Raw genomic sequence first — 17,409 nt, forward strand, 5'->3', positions numbered from 1 at the left:
ATTTATGTGGTTAAGTCCCTCTCTTTGGTTGAAAAAGAAAAAAATAAGTGGCTCAGTTCAAAACTTAGGCATAACAGTATACAGGAATAAAAAGAAATACAAATCCATTTGTAAGCTCATGGCAGTAATGGCTGTACTTTTTATGTTTGCTCAGCAACAAATAAAACAGAGCCACAATCCTTGTTGTGCTCTTGGGAGAAACATCAATGTTGCTATAAATTTGTTGGCTTTTGATTACATTCTCAGGTTTTGTCACAGTTCCGGTCCAGCTGATAAGAATGACCAGAGCTCAATGAGAAAAAGTATTTTTTGATTTGACTAGTTTTTCAATTGGTCTTTTAAATTCTCTTTACCTTCATGGGACAATGAATTCCACAAACGCATAATTATTTTGAGATTTGTGTGTGTGTTGTGAGGTTTTGCATTACCTCCATACCCTATTTGCTATTTAGAGGAATAGTGAGGCACCATTTAACCATTTTTCCTGGCTTTTGTCAAAATAATCTTTACAGGTGTAGTGCCTCACATTGTAGACAAACAACAAGTTACAATAAAAGAAGTTTATTATGTTTTCTCTGTATCCATCATGACATAGCACTGTGCTGAACAGTCAGTAAGAATGATGTGTTAGGGAATTTTCAGCTAGGAAGGCGGGGGAGGGTGTAACAGACTCTTTCTTCATGAAAGAAATTCTTTGTCCAGCATGCTAAAAATGAGCTACTTGTTGGTGTGCAGAGCTGGAACAAGTCCAGAGTCTTCAGACCTCACATTTTCTCTGCTTTTCTTTGAATCAGACACTGATTGGTGATTTCTAACTGGTGCAAATATATCTGACATTATTCTTGCTTCAAAAAGAACAATAAGGAAATATTAAGGAAGAAAAATGTTTGAAACTCATTTACGCAGACCAGGAGGAATCTCTTCCAGTTGATTAAAGATGCTAAACCAAAATCAATAGCTTTTTGCCTGAATTAATGGAATAAACTCATATTAAGATTTATAGATAACATCCATTCATTCATAATTCCTTGTAATGACTTTTTTTTTTATTTCCAAATACATACTCTTTTAAAACAAGCACTTAGTATTGCACTTGTAATTCTGAGAATTTTGTGGGCTTTTCCCCACCTTTCCTTTGATATTGAGTGAAAGTTTCAGAACACTGAATTCTGACATTTTATTATGGGTTTTGCATTACGATTTCAATGGGTACTCTTTTAAAAGGATATTCAAATTTATTCATGAATACAGATGAAGGAGGAACAGATTTTAAATCAAATAAAGTTGTGAAGATAAACCCCCAACAACTTACTCTTTCAATTCAAAAGTTAAAAAACTCTGTGAAAAGCTTGGTTTTTTTGCTGATTAAACTGCTCTGTTCCTTTAACCTGGAATATCCTTTTTTAAGAAATTATAATTTCTAATAGGAAAGACTAATCATAGATGACCTTTCCTTATTGAAGAGCTTTGTTTTTCACACTTTCTTCTTATTGTCATTATTATTAACATATTTTTCAATAATCTACCTTTAATTTCCTAAAAAATTCCTTCATGTAACTCCAAACATAAATATATGCATTCTGAAAAAATCAGTAAGTATATGCTTATGAAAAAAGTACTAGCAACTTTACTTCTGCCTTATTTCTCTAAGTTTCAGTTTAGACTTCAACTAGAAAACAAACAAAACCAAAACAGAAGAAAGTGAAAAAAAATTTAAAAAAATTTCCAAACTAACAAGAAAAAAAACCCACAAGCCCACTGTGTTCTGAGCTTCCAAAAGACAAATCAAGAGTTAATAAAATTCTCTTTTAGACCCCATAAAGTATCTCTGGAAATACATCAAAATATAAAATACTTGCAAACCCCCAAAACTTTCCTTAAACTACTTCAGACATTGGAACTAAATGAAACATATTTATATTTCTAGGATTTAATGCTGGCCCAGTTTCTCTGTCCTTAGGACCTGTGGATGTTTGGTTATTACATCACAAAGCCTCATTGTAATTCCTATGCAACTGAGACCCTTAAATGTGCCATGAATATTCAACACATTAAACAAGCAATTTTATATAACAAAGTGTAATGCACATTTTGGGGTTTAAAATTCCTTATCTAGACTGAAGAAACCCCAAATTATAACTTTTTTACCTCTCTAATAGTCTTTAAAAAATAGATTACCATACCAAAAGTGACTAAATTATATCTGCAATCTGGTAGAAAAATCTCTACCAAATAACTGTGCTGAATCATGAACTGAAAAAAGTATCTTAAATAAAATATTTAACTTTACAATTTGACAGACACTGTATAATCTCCCACCCAGAATAAATTGCCTAGATGAGTTCAAACATTGAAGCATGTATATCTTCTTTTATATAGAGCATAAAAAGTATTTAAAAAATAGAAAGTATATTTCTTTTATATCTGGTTTTTTATGAAAAGGTGTCCTATCTAGCTGACCAACAGCACACATCAGTCTGGGATTTTTGTGTGTGTGTGTTTTCTTTTTCTCATCTTTAGCTTTTTATTCCAAATAATCCAGAAATGTGAAGTGGGGGTGGGGGGGGAAGTGGAATTTGACCAGGACCCATGTACTGTTTAAGAGTATTTCATGAGTAGGGATTAAACCTTAAAAGTTAATTATTTTTCTCCAAATTCTAGAACCCAGAGCTTTTTTTGTAATCTTTGATGTAACTTCCCTTGATAGCACCAGGAACACAAACCTTTAGCATATAATCTTTGTCTCATCATCTGCTGAATAAACACTATGTATTTGAGATGAAAAATATATCTCAATCTCTTTATCCTAAGAAAAATCTATTGATACAATCCATTGTGATCTAATAAAATATATATTTTAGGCTTTGATCAATGCAACCAATAACCTGAAAATGATGATTTGTCCCAGTCATTAATTACAAGATATGTACACCTGGAAAGAATATGGAACAAGAGGTATCTACACACAATAGCCATTTTAAAATTATGGGGTTTTATTAAGCATATGGGCCTGTAGTAGACTTGCAAATAATCCACAAACATAAAGGACACAACCAGATTTCAGAGCCCTGCTGCTGGGTGCAAGAACACAAAAAAGAATGAGTTAACCTACAAATGCAGGTAGCTAAATAAGAGATCCTATATTTTTACTTTAAATATTGGCAAACAAAATTTTGTGAGTAACAAGGTATATGCTAATAATCAGGTTTAAACATTGAGGTATAGGTGCAAAGCTCACACACGAAGACCTTGTTTTCACAGTAATTACCTTTGCGATGACCTTGGTAAGCTGAGGATAGGTTATGTGATAGGATGCACTGGCTGAACTTTTGGATTTTTGTCATGACTGATGTAGGATGGAAAATGAGTCCTTAATAATATGTACTAAGAGGGTTACAATGCGTTGCACACTTGTTAGGATGCACCACAGAATTTCAGGTCACTTGATGGAAAAAGGTGCTGTCTGTGTGAGGTCTTTTCAAATAACTGTTTTATGAGGATATTTTTTTCCTGCACTGTAGAAAAAAAAACAACAAACAAACCACCCCACAAACATCAAAAAAAACCCCTAAAACAACAAAAAAACCCCACCCCAAAACTCAAATACATAAAAGCATGAAGAATAAAGTAACCACAAAAATAATGTAAATAATACGCACATGTTAATTTAAAAGACTCCTAATTATTTTCATTTTTGCTGTTATAGTCTCTTAGCATTCATAACATCTGGGCATTTAAGACTTCATAAGCAAACAAACAATACAAAATTTAAAATAAAAACAAACCCTGAGTGTTGCAGCAGCCCTCTCATTAGAAGGTAGAAATGAGCCAAGGCACAGACTTTTTGTTTATCACAGCATAAAAAGGGTCCTGTTTTCATCTTCTTCACACCTCAGACATCCTGACTCCAGCTATTCACTGACTCTGGCTGCAGCAAGCTCCTACTGTAGGTTTCCCTTGCAGCCTCTGACTACTGGTTATTTCCTACTAAACTACAACTGCATGGATTAGTCCGCAGGCCATGAATGCAGGCTTTTACCTAGCTAGACTGTGGCTGTAGGTTCCAACAACAGGCTCTAACTGCAGACACAGACTGACCTTGCAGCAATGATTCTCCCTCCCCAGGATCCTTCTTCATGAGTTTCTCCTTCATGCTCCTCAAGGCTCCTCCTCCATGATGATCCTCCTCTTATCAACTAACCCCCTATTTTATCTCACTCATACTTTTTGGATACAGCTGCGACTCATCAGGGGTGAGGCTGTGTTGGTTAATTAACACAGCTTCTACTTATCAGGGGTGAGGTAACCTGCATTCCCTTTTCCTACACCTAATCTGCAAAGCTTAAGTTTTTATTTAAAGCCTAATTGTTTTCAAGGGCAATTTTTGCATAAGTCAGAAGCATATGGAGTTCAACTAATTGCTGAAAACTGCCAGGTACCTATAGGATGTGTATTACTTTGTCTTAAGTTAGCATGAAGAGAATTAATTTTTAAGGGAGAAAGTGGAAACAGATCATCAAGCCATCAGAATGCAAACTATTAAAACATCTATATAGTTTTGAATAAAATTGAACTCTGCAGAGGATTGAAATCACAATGTGCAGCCTCCTTGCTAATGATTTAATGCTGTTCAACAAAAAATAGATGAAGACAAATTTTAAAAAAAAGTAAGAATTATTTTGTGATTGAAAGTCCTACCTTTTTCTGAGAGAGAAAAAAATCCAGTTGATTAAATAGAATAGAGAAAGAATAAATTTTTTTTGGCTTCAATAAAGATGAATCAGGACCTAACTTGAGTATTTAAAGCAAAACTTTAAAAACCCACCAAACATTTATAAGTTAAATTATAAAATTGCCTCTTCCAAGCAGTTTTGTGTTTGTTTCTATCCATAGGGAATGGGTGTCTGTAGAAATAGAAGTACCATCATAATTTTCATATGTGTGTGTGTGCGGGTGTGTGCGTGTGTGTAGAAACATTTCTGAGATAACAAAACATGCTTTATGTGCTCCCATTGCCTTAAGTGGGTTTGAATAGGCAGTGTGGTTCACTCCCTGAAGCATCAGATAACACTGATGGTAACACTGCTACAGTCTATAGCAGCATAGAAAAAATGAAGTAGATATAATTGTATCGGACAGACAGTGATCTGTTTTAGTTCTGTAATTTAAACTCCTTGATAAAATACTTATAAATTTATCTATTACACCACAATACTGATTTTTCATGTTCATAAAAAGAACTTAGTACACTTGGTAGTTTATTGGGGTTTTGTTTGTTTGTTTGTTTGTTTGTTTGTTTTCCTTCTTTAAAGTTTGTGGTTTATGTAGTGATAAATATATTGTCTAAAATGAGTAGTGAGTGAAATGATTGATATAATCGAATCATTCAGAAATAGTCTGACATCTATCTAAAACTTTGATAAAGAGGGAAAGGGATACAAGATGAGCAATTGAAAGGATGACCCAAGATCAGGTGCCCTTTGAAATTTGGATTTCAGGATGTAGTCTACTTACTGGATAGTGTTCTCATTGACATGCTTTTAAACTTCCATATTTAAAGGCCAGAACTGATAAAAGGTGTCCTACTGAGTGTCTTAGCAGCTTAAAAATTAGCCAATATCTATTTTTTTTTTTCCAATTAAAACAGACTCTTGACTCTATTCACAATCGACATACCAAACATTCCTTTGTCAAATTAGTTTAATTGCAGTGATATGTCATACTGACATAATCTGGTTAGAATATCAGATTCAATTTCATCTCTATAATCTGAACATTTAAGTAACGGTATTTAAGTATTTTTCACATCTGTACCCCAGTGGAATAGAAAAGGCTCAATTTGAGAGGATAAAAAGCACGAAAGGACTACTATGAACAGAAATAATATGTCCTCTTTGAAGGATAATTTAGTCTACTTCTGAATCCCATTGAAACCTTTCTGCTCTATAGACATGATTTTTATGAGTTCAGTATCCCAGTGTACACGATTTCTTCTCCTTCAGTCATTCTGTTCTCTCCTCCTCAGCACTGCAACTTTTCTCAAAAGAGCAGCTCTAACTAGGGAATCAAAATTTAGTGGTCACATTCACAGAAGTATTCAGTGTGCAAGGACCTGTCTTTGAAAAACTTGGTCATTTTGATTAAGTGACTAACCAGAAGCTACTGAGTGCTCTTTGGAAAAATCTGTGTCATTGGTTCTAGAGAGTAACTTCCCTAGCTGGGAGTAGTTATTTTTGAAGATTGGGTAAAATTCATTCTGTATCTGCCAGCTTTCTTCTTAGAAGGAGCAGACAAAGCATGATAGCATAGCATTATGCTTAAGAAGCCACTTTCATGCTGTAAACAAAGACGTAGATGGCATCAAAATTCTCCAAATTCTTTAAGTGGCAATACATGCAATACATTTACCAATTAGTTAGACCGCAAGGATTATATGTGTATAACTCTTTTCTTCCCCAAAGAAAAGGCTGGTTTTTTGTCAAATACACATACAAAAATATTTTAAAATATATACCTATTACCACAGGCACATTTTAAATATCTTTTATATTAAATTACCAGAAAATTAAGAAAAAAAACCCACTAGGAAATAATTTCATTTGGCCAATGAATAGAAAACATACATATTCAGATATCTATTTCAAAACATTAATTTACAAGTCCTACAAGTAATCCTCCTTATTCCATATTACTGCAATTCAAAGACAGAAAACAATGTTAGAGTTAGGGGAAAAATTCTTGGTTTACTAAAATATACACCATATGACATATAGGTGTGTCTATAGAGCTGACTAAGAGTTACAGAATTAAAAAAAAAAAAAAAAATCAACATAACCTCTTAAAATCAGAGGAGTGGGAATTAAATTCATCATAGCCTAACACTTTTGTAATGAGTAATTGTCTTACAGTACTCATTTTATTTAAATTTTACTTTTATTATAAAGCCCTTATATTTTGCTGTGACTTCTTAAAACACAGAGACCACATACTTGTTTTCTGTGCAATTTTAGATGATTCATAATACTATTTTTCAAGGTAATTTCCTAATTTATTTTTGACAATAAAAAGCTTTGAGAAATCCTTGTATCTCTGAGTAGATATGCAAAGGTATAAAACTGGAAATATATGCAGAAAATTCATGCTCATATTAGAGATCTGTTTGTATACAACACCCACTTTTTTGTGCCTTAACAACAAGCTGAGAGCCAATGAAAATATTCCCTGTCTGAATTAGACCCTATAAAAAGGAATCGACTATACTTAAATAAAAATAGAACAAAAAGGAATCTTCCTTGATATAAGAGCCTGTGTGAGATCTAAATAACAAAAATTCACATACATACACAAGCCTCTGTTTAATTTGTACATCATACTTCCATTTGTCTTAATGATGTCTAAAGCTCAGACTCAGAAGTAAGAAGGCAATTGCTGCCATTTTACTCTAAAAAGTGAATACTTAGCTTCATGTAATAAGGTACAAGGTATGCCCCAGGACAAACTGTACTTACTGTTCTAATGCTGCCATTCTCAGAGCCTGAGGAAAAAAAAAAAACCTTCATTTTTCTTTCATTACATCTGAAGCTTTTGAGTCCAAGAAAAGAGCAGAGAATTCTTCCTTTGGAGTTTAGTGTAGGAAATAAATTTCAGCATTCAGTAGAAGAAATTACCAACACAGATATCAATTAAATGGCACTAGTCACTTACTGCACAGAGCTTTCCCTGGAGTTTTTGTAAGCAGTTGCAAATGCCAGGTAAGCTCATTTGCTCCTTTATTTGTGTTTGATCTCTGATACAAATACAGTGCAGCTACTGCATTTATCTTTTATTTAAAAATCATCTCAAAAATTCTTCAGATTTTTTTTTTTGCATGGCAATGGCCTTGGTTTTCACAAACTTAACAATGTTTTCCTTGCTTTGTGTTAATGCTCCAGCATTCCTAATGCTTTCCAGTTCCTTTGTTTTCACCCTGTTCTAATGTACATTCTTGTTTGCAGCGTAATTTCTATTTTTCCCCAAATTTCCTTCTCTTGAAATGGCAGAATGCTACTGAAAGTACTGAGGTTACTTCTGGTAAACTTAGAAAATAAAATTTAGTCCAAATTAAGAAGAACATAAGATCCCAGAGCGCAACCCAAACTTTATCCAGACATCTGGATCCAAGAAAAAATCCAGCCTGCGAAAAAAGTTGTTTATGTCACTACAGTAGAATTCATCCTACCTAACTTTAAGTGTCTATACCTTAAAAGTCCTTACTTGCTGAAATGCATACTTTTACTATAGCCTCTCTAATTCCCATGTGATTTAAAATAATACTGAATTGACCTGATTTTCTTCAGTCCTCCCCGCCCCTAGTACAATTATAGTCAAACTTCCCACTTTCAGAAGTAAAAATGTATTCAAGTAAAACTTATGGATGACAGCCAATCGGCCTGTAATTATGAATTTGTTGATCTTTTGGACAAGTGGTTCTCATAAAACAGTTATTGATTAATCATCTTTTAAAAGCAGTCAATGAAGTCAATATAGGTATTCTAAATTTATGTACTCAATTTAACCCCTAAACACATAATATACATAAAAGGTCAAAGGAAATATTTCTTTTAGGCTTATCTAAATCTCACATTTCAACTTTTTCTCTGTGTCCTTTAATATATTTCTTCAAAAAATAGAAATCTCTTTGTTTCTTCTCCTTTTTATTATTTTTTGCTTCATTGTTTTACCTGGTGTCTCAGTTAATATTTTTCTCTACCTAAGTAAATTATTCTCTGCCTGTTTCTTCTTTTTAAGGTTCCATTTATTTTTTGCTGTTTCCTCAGTCTGAATTGTTTGATATTTCACTATATTAAAACTTCATTACTCTGCATGTTATGATTTAGGTCACTTAAAGAGAATAAATGCACAAATTTCAATACTGTATGGACTGCTGAACTATATTATTATCACTTTGTCTTTTTTTTTTAAGAGTAATAATATTCTTGTGGAAAGGTGAATGGAAAGAACTAAGCATATTATTCTAAGGAAGTGTTGAACATAATCAACTCTTGCATACAAGTAATAATTCATTTCATTTGTGTTACATACCATGCTTTTCCATCCTAACATCCCATTTATATTTTCAGCTGCAGCTACAAACTGGCTTAATGGTTTCAATAATTTTTTTCACCATAATTCCTCAGTTTGGGGAGGTAATTATAAGGTACATACCTGTTTTATGTAATGCGAACAACATGTTTTATTATTTCTTATCTGCTGGCCTAATTGGTTTGCATTCTGTTGTATGTATTAGTTTTTCAAAAGCTCTGAGTCCTTATTTTTGTTATTGTCCTGAATCTTATTCTTCCTCTCATTATATCCGTTATTATATATAAACATAGTTTTAGTATAGATATAACCTATCAATTATTACCTTCTAAAATTAGAAAACCTGTCAAAGAGTGAATCTGAAAATTTATTTATTTGAAAGTAGAAAAATTTGCTTTTGAACAGGAACTCAATCTCTGAAAGAAATAAGGAAAAATATAATCTAGACCTTTCTTGGTAAAGGAAAATGTACATAATTGCTCATTAGTAGTGAATGCACACACATGCACATTTAACAGAGGCATGCATGCAATAAAAGGAAACAAATTCCAAAACACAAGAAATCAATAATCTTCCCAGGTAGCAAATGTGCTTTGATAAAATATTTCAGACTTTTTTTGGCCAGAGTATGTCTCCTTGCTCCCTTTTATTCTATCATTTCAGTAACCCACATTTGCTGAGGCTCCAATACATTATCATTTTTCAGAGTAGAAGGAAGCAATGAAGAGAGGTAGGGAGGAAGGGAAAAAAAAAAAAAAAAGAAAAAAGAAAAAAAAAAAAAAGTGGTATTAGATTAAATTTCCTCTTAACACTTAGGAATGATTTTGAGAATTAGAGATTCTGATATTACACAGACTACTGAGTACATCTATGGTTGGCTGTGAGATCCATCACTTCAGTTTTCCAGTCTCCTTTTCTTATCACTGCAAAAGCCTCTTCACAAGTTTGAGGTAAATAAGCTTCTAATCATCTCTGCATGGCCAATTAAATTATTATTAAGACCCAGCACACGGTCCAGCTGGATTTTAAAGGTGTCCTACTTTGAGGAATTTAAAAGAGTCCAATGCTGCCCACTTTACTGAGGAGATTATTTCAAAAGCTGATTGTTATTGTGGAAAACTTTCTTCCTGTGTTTAATCAGAATCTCCCCAGGAGTAACTTGTGCCCATTACCCCTCATCATTTCTATGTGACTCCCTTGTAAAAAGGGAGTCTCCATCTTCTTTGTAGCCAAGTTTTAAAATCTGGAAGATTTTAAGGTCTCCTGTAAGCTTTTTTTTCTCAAGGTTGAACAAACCCGGTCCTCAACCTTTCCCATATGGCAGCATCCCAATTCTTGGGTCATTTTTTTGGCCCTTCTCTAGACCATCTCCAGCTTGTCCACATCTTATTTGCTTAGCAGGGATCAAAAGCCAGCATCGTATTTCCAGCTGTGGTCTGACAAGCACAGAGTGGGATAAATAAAGTGGCTTTTTTTCTCTACAAGTGATGCTCTTGTTTATGCACCCCAAAACCCTGCTGGCTTTCTTTGCCACAGTGGCACACCTCTCCTATTGAGCTTTTAGTTCATCAGGATCCCCAGGTCCCTTTCTATATAATTGTTCCACAAACAGGTATCACAGAATCACAGATTGTCTAGGTTGGAAGAGACCTGCAAGATCATTGAGTCCAACCCGTGCCCTAACACCTCAACTAGATCATGGCATCGAGTGCCACATCCAGTCTTTTTTTAAACACATCCAGGGATAGTGATTCCAGTGCCTCCCTGGGCAGAATATTCCAGTACTTTATCACTCTTTCAGTGAAAAACTTTTTCCTAATATCCAACCTATATTTCCCTTGATACAGCCTGAAACTGTGTCCTCTCATTCTGTCAGTTGCTGCCTGGAGGAAGAGACCAACCCCCAGCTGTCTACAACCACTCTTCAGGAAGTTGTAGAGAGTGATAAGGTCACCTCTGAGTCTCCTTTTCTCCAGGCTAAACAATGCCAGCTCCCTCAGATGTTCTTCATATGGCTTGTGTTCCAAGTCCTTCACCAGCCTTGTTGCCCTCCTCTGGACCCACTCAATTATCTCAACGTCCTTCCTAAACCGAGGGGCCAGAACTGGACACAGCACTCAAGGTGTGGCCTGACCAGTGCTGAATACAGGGGAAGAATGACCTCCCTGCTCCTGCTGGCCACACCATTCCTCATCCAGACCAGGATGCCACTGGCCCTCTTGGCCACCAGGGCACACTGCTGGCTCATGTTCAGCTGCTGTCACCAGTGCCCCCAGGTCCCTTTCCTCCTGGGCACTGTCCAGCCACACTGTCCCCGGCCTGTAATGCTGCAGAGGGTTATTGCAGCCAAAGTGCAGGACTTGGCACTTGGACTTATTAAACTTCATCTTATTGAACTCTGCCCATCCATCCAACTGGCCCAGGTCTCTGTGTAGAGCCCTCCTACCTTCCAACAGATCAACACATGCTCCCAGCTTAGTGTCATTTGCAAATTCACTAATCAAAGATTCAATACCCTCATCCATGTCATCAATAAATATTGAACAGAACTGGCCCAAGCACAGACCCCTGAGAGACACCACTGGTGACTGGCTCCAGCTGGATGCAGCACCGTTCACCACCACTCTCTGGGCCAGTTCCTAACCCAGCGAAGAGTGCTCCTGTCCAAGCCACGGGCTGCCAGCTTATCCAGGAGTATACTATGGGAGACAGTGTCAAAAGCTGAAATCCAAATAGACAACATCCACAGCCCTTCCTGCATCCACCAGGTGGGTCACCTGGTCATGAAAGGAGATCAGGTTTGTCAAACATGACCTACCTCTCCTAAACCCATGCTGGCTCTGGGTCTGAGACCCTGGCCATCCTGCAAATTCTGTGTGATGACACTTAGTATAAATTGTTCCATTATCTTGCCAGGTACTGAGGTCAGGCTGACTGGTCTATAATTACTAGGATCCTCCCTCCCACCCTGTTTGTGAATGGGTGTCACATTGGCCAGTTTCCAGTCATCTGGAACCTTGCCAGTGAACCAGGACTGTTGGTATATGATGGAGAGTGGCTTTGCAAGCTCATCTGCCAGCTCCCTCATCATCCTGGGATGGATCCCATCTGGGCCCATAGATTTATGAGTATCCGAGCATCTCAGCAGTCCTCTGACTGCCTCCTCTTGGATAATGGGGGGACCATTCTGTTTCCTGACACCATCAACCAACCCAAGAGAACAGTTGTCTTGAAGGCAAGTCGTCTTCCCACCAAAAACTGAGGCAAAGAAGGCATTAAGCACTTCTGCCTTCTCCTCATCTGCGGTTGCTAAGTTCCCTCCCTCATCCAACAGAGAACAAAGGTTGGCCTTACCTTTCCTTTTACCATTAATATATTTGTAGAAACATTTTTTTATTATCCTTTACGGAATTTACCATTTTAAATTCAAACTGAGCTTTGGACTCCTTAATTTTTTTCCTACATTCCCTAACATCCCCCTTAAATACTTCCTGAGAGACCTGACCCTCCTTGTAAAAACGATAAGTCCTCTTTCTATTCCTAAGTTCCTCCAAAACCCATTTGCCCATCCAGGCTGGACATTTACCTCGTCGACTCATCTTGCCGCACACAAGGACAGTCTGTTCAAGTGCCCTCAAAATCTCTGTTTTGAAGCATGCCCAGCTTTCCTGAACTCCTTTGTTTTTAAGGGTTGCTTCCCAAGGAACTCTCTGAATAAGTCTCCTAAACAGGCCAAAGTCTGCCCTCTGGAAGTCCAATGTAAGAGTCTTATTGATGTTCCTCCTGATTTCACCAAATATCGAGAACTCTATAATTTCATGATCACTCTGCCCCAATCGGCCTCCAACCACCACATCTCCCACCAGCCCATTTCTATTTGCAAACAACAGATCTAACATAGTCTCCTTCCCCTGGTGGGCTCACCCACCAGCTGCAACAAAAAGTTGTCCTCCATGCACTCTAAAAAATTTCCTGGACCGCCTCTTTTCTGCTGCGTTACGTTCCCACCAGATGTCTGGCAGGTTGAAGTCACCTACAAGAACAAGGGCTGATGGTCCCGAAACATTCTCCAGCCACTTATAAAGTAAGTTGTCCACCTCTTCCTCCTGGTTGGGTGGATGATAACAGACTCTCAAAAGGATGTCAGCCTTGTTGGCTTTCCCCTTAATTCTTACCCATAGGCATTCAACTCCATCTTCATTAGTTTCAATACCTATGGTGTCAAAACACTCCCTAATATAAAGGGCCACCCCTCCACCTCTTCTCCTTTTCCTGTCTCTTCTGAAGGGCTTGTAGCCACCGAGTGCAGTGTTCCAGCTATGTGAGTTGTCCCACTGTGTTTCCATGATGGCAACTCCATCACAGCTTTGCTGTTGCACCATGGCCTCCAGCTCTTCCTGTTTGTTACCCATGCTGCGTGCACTGGTATCCATGCACTTCAGCTGGGCTACTGATTTCACCCCTGACTCAGGCTTACCACCTTGGGCCTGCTTCCTACATCCCCTTCCTTCTTCAAACCTGGTTTAAATCCCTCTCCATGAGGTCTGCCAGTTCATGAGCTAAGAACATTCTGCCTTTAACAGAGGGATGTATCCCATCTGGTTCCAACAGAGCAGGTCCCATAAAAGTTTCTCCATGATCAAAGAATCCAAAATGTTGTCGATGACACCAAACCTTTAGCCACTTGTTAATGATATGAGTTCTCCTATTTCTTTCATCATTTTTCTCCACCACCAAAGGGACTGAGCAGAACACTGCCTGGGCCCGTGTCTTATCAACCACATGTCCCAGTGCCCTAAAGTCTCTTTTGATTGCCTTGACATTCCTTTTTTTGATCGCAACTACCAGCCTGGAATATCAGCAGTAGGTAATAATCAGAGGGCTGAATCAGCCCAGGAAGTGTCTCAGTGATATTTCATACTCAGGCTCCAGGGAGGCAGCAGACTTCCCTGTGGGATGGGTCCAGGCAACATATGGGACCTATGAGAGAAACATATGTTTCTCTCAGAAGAGAGTCACCTACTACGATTACCTTTCTTTTCTTCTTGATGCTAGAGGTGGAGATTCATCTTAAAGATAAATCATAATTGTGAGGCTCACTGGGCAGATAATTTCTCTCTAAATCATCTAAATCATCTGCTGGCTCTCTAGATCCAGGGCCTCATACCTATTCTGAAGTGGCACCTGGCTATCTGGTAGAGGCCAGCCTGGGATACACTGCTGGGTTATGTCTTCCCAGACACAAGACCTTATACTTGTCCTTGTTAAACTTCATAAGGTTCTTGTTAATCCTCTTTTCCAGTCTATCCAGATCCTCCTGCAGTGTGCCACTCTCTTTTGAAGTGTCCCCTTCCCCACTCAGTTTGGTATTATCAGCAAACCTCATCAGAGTAAATTTGATCTCATCATCCAGACCATTTATGAAGACATTAAACAACATGGGGCTCTATATGGTTTCCTGAGGGACCCCGCATGTGACAGGCTGCCAGTTTGAAAATCAGCTATTTACTATCACCCTCTGGGTGCAGCCCATCAACCAGTTCCCCAACCACCATGCAGACAACTTCTCTAGACCATGGCACAGATGCAGACTGCTCCATAGTTCAGTACAACAAAAAAATAAAGATGATATTAAAAAAAGGTTATTGTACACTATATGCACAATACCCTCGTGTTTTGTCACCTGAATGAAGTTGCTCAATTTTGTGTGTATTTCTTAAGGAAGAAAACCTAATTTGAAGAAAGAAAATAAATTAGTACTGAAACACTAGTCTTCTCTTCAAGACTCATGTAAATCTATCACTTCAGGTTTCTGTGTTTTTTGTTTGTTTGTTTGTTTGCTGTTGTTGTTTTGTTTGGGTTTTTTCTGTGGAAGTAATCCAGCAAGTACCCTTTCATATTAAAATTCTAACCTTCTTCCTACCTTTGCATGGCTGTAAAAACATTTGCCAATTTATTTCCTCTAACAGCCTGCAGCTCTCTAGCACTATCTAGAAATTACCTGATTCCTTTTCAATACCCTCAGCTTCTCTCTAAAACAGCTATGCTGTGTCAGCAAAGATATTTTTAGTCTTTTCCTTTATCCTCAATATCATTCTCATAAAAGCTTGTCATCCAGTCCTCCTGCTTTTCTCATCGTTTATTTCCATTAAAATACTATTTATTTTTTTAAAAACCACACAGGCGTTTTTGTACATTACCTGTTTCCATGTTTCTAATGATGTCATACACTGCTTAAAAAGCACTGTAAAAATACTAAATATTGGTTTGACAATTTCAGTCTGATTACTCTTTTTTGCCCCCCATTTTGTTTTGCAATGGATATTTAACCATAATCATATGCAATAGATATTTAACCTATGTCATCCCGCTTTACCTTGTATCTCCCTCACTTTTGGTAACAGTAACCTGTACAAGTAGTCCACATGCATGGGACCGCCAAAGCGTGTTATTTAACTTGAAAGAGTCGCATGAGTCAAACACTGTCCTTGCAATTATTCTGATCAGTTAAAAAATTAATTTGGTTGGGTTACAAACAGTTGTGGTTTGGGGTTGTTTGTTTGTTTGTTTGTTTGTTTTTCTCACAGAATGCATGTTAAACATGGTTTGTGAGATATTGTGAAAAGACACATTTTCTGCATGTGTGTAACAAAGCTCCTAGATGAGACCAGACATTCTAATTTGGAAATCACAGATCATGATATAGTACAGTGACATTTCTTCCCAAGAAAAGAAACCAAAGTTAAAACAGGAAAAGTGTAGGGGGAATAAAGTGAAGAAAAGAGGAATAAAAGTTTACCATGATGTATCTCCAAAATTGGATATTTTGACAGATTTTGTAGCTGTGCATGCAGAGCCACAGCAAAATGCACAAGCATATATTACCTGATGAACAGACTGGCCATCTGTGTTAGCTTCTGCTGACAAGATTTATGAGAGCAGTTTTATATATCATGCACAGGATTATCTCAAATATTTAAATAAATTTATTTCAAACCTCACTCCATAATAATTGCATAATTGTGGCTAATATATTGCACATATTTTATGCTTTTCACAAAGGAAAGAGTGTGCCTTTATGTATAAATATGAATGTGCAATGGAGAAAGAAAGGTAGAAGAGAAATTTTTCATTTTAATTACTGAGAAAATCTTTTTATTCACTCTTTCCATACTAACATTTATCTACACCTTGCATTCGTCTAAGCTATCATAATAGACTGCAGTGGCTTGAGGACCTCATTTAAGGTTAACTGGAAGAGCTTTTTAATTTGTTGCCTTCCTCTCTTCCTTCCTCCAGAACAACATTTGAGACCCAAGAGTACCACACATAAAAAGACAAGGTTCTGCAACCCCTAGACTTTCATTTAATAACTTTGAGATAAGGATTTCTGCTCAGCGTCTAATATCACATCTTTTCAGCTGCACAAAAGAATATAGAAAGAATCCTGTTTCCTGCAGTTTGAAAATACAGAATTCAACCTGTATAAAACCAACCTGTATTGAGTGAAATGCTTTGGCTGGGTATATTCAGGACAACTCTACCAAATGAAGCTCTCTCTTTACAGCACAATATTGTGCATGAAGTGCTTAAATGGGCCAATTAGTACATGTAATCAGAATCTGTTTTCTAACACTTTGCTAAAAAGTGGTGCATTCTAAGGCTGAATATGATAAATTTATACATGTATTTTAAAATGCTATTTTTCCATTGCAAATGAATGATTAGTCTTTATTTTGTGTCATAAGAAGCAGGCTTTAGGCTGAAAAAATTACTTGATATTGGAAAAATATATTAATATGCTAGCTCAGTCAATAATCTTCATAATTTCTCATTTCTGCAAAAAAGTACATTTCTGATGAAGTAGCATTCTGTATTATCCTGAGCTTAGGATGTTTTAAAAGGGTTTAATTACTCACCTTTCTATGTACACTTATGATTTACTATAAATCAACCCTAAATTTCAATGAATATTTTCAAATTAACTCATTACCATTGGAGCCTACCCAGTATATTTTGTCTTATAACCCTTCAAATTAAGTGAACAGCCTTAAATGCTATACTGAATCATCTCCATGAGCCCTAAAGCATTAAATATTATTTTCTTAATTCTGCCTCTTACATCTATAAGGCATGACTAAAAATACTGATTTCTCAAGAGTGCTCAATTCAGTGTTCCTTTGCATTTCTGTATCCAATACCAGGTTGCAGAAGAACATGCCTCTATTTTAGGAAATTAATTTTATTAAAATTTGTCCCTTTAGACCTTTCTTGAGTGATGGATCTTCTACAGGATATGTGCTATCAAAACTGTAGCCATGGCTGAAT

General features: G+C 36.7%; 1 pseudogene; it reads right to left on the bottom strand.

Moving 5' to 3' along the window:
* Positions 1–10,772: 10,772 nt before the first annotated feature.
* On the bottom strand, positions 10,773–14,521 carry LOC131378488 (uncharacterized; annotated as a pseudogene).
* Positions 14,522–17,409: the final 2,888 nt, after the last annotated feature.

This window comes from Hirundo rustica, chromosome 2 (assembly GCF_015227805.2).
Source record: "Hirundo rustica isolate bHirRus1 chromosome 2, bHirRus1.pri.v3, whole genome shotgun sequence".
Lineage (NCBI taxonomy): Eukaryota > Metazoa > Chordata > Aves > Passeriformes > Hirundinidae > Hirundo > Hirundo rustica.